Here is a 573-nt window from a genome sequence, read left to right as displayed (position 1 = left end):
CTCTTAAGCTATCGCCTTCAATGTCAGCATGGATGAAAACTTAAGCTACTGAAGCAGCAAGATCACAGTCACTAGAATAAAGTCATGCAAACTAAGTTGTTAAACAGCTGACATGTATCTGATAAGGGTGTGCAAGCACAAGGGAAGTAAACAACACCCAAAAGTTTTTATCTAGCACAGTTAGACTAGTTCATGACTTCTTGTGTAAAGTTTAGATATCGCCACAAATGCATCAACAGACGCCACGGTTCTCTCCTCCTGCAGCAGCTGCTGCTGTGGAAACTCACTGCAAACATCTGCGTTAAGTTTGCACATTATGCAGCATCTGCCTGTTGTTGTTTTTTTCAATGCCCTCTTTTTGATCTTGGCACTTTTTCTGCATCTAGGCTGATGCACTTTAGTGTTTACTCATTGTTCTATTTGTGGAACTCACATCGAAAAACAATAAAAAAAAAACATAGAGTTCCTGTCTTGCGGAAGTACCGGAACATCTCTGTGATTCTCATGTCTTTTTTTTTACTCTCTGCTGGTGCCTCATAAACCTACTGTTACCTTAAACCCCAAATTTTTTTA

This window comes from Cyprinodon variegatus, unplaced genomic scaffold (assembly GCF_000732505.1).
Source record: "Cyprinodon variegatus isolate N-32 unplaced genomic scaffold, C_variegatus-1.0 Scaffold1909, whole genome shotgun sequence".
In the NCBI taxonomy this organism is placed as follows: domain Eukaryota; kingdom Metazoa; phylum Chordata; class Actinopteri; order Cyprinodontiformes; family Cyprinodontidae; genus Cyprinodon; species Cyprinodon variegatus.
This window is presented reverse-complemented; position numbering follows the sequence as displayed.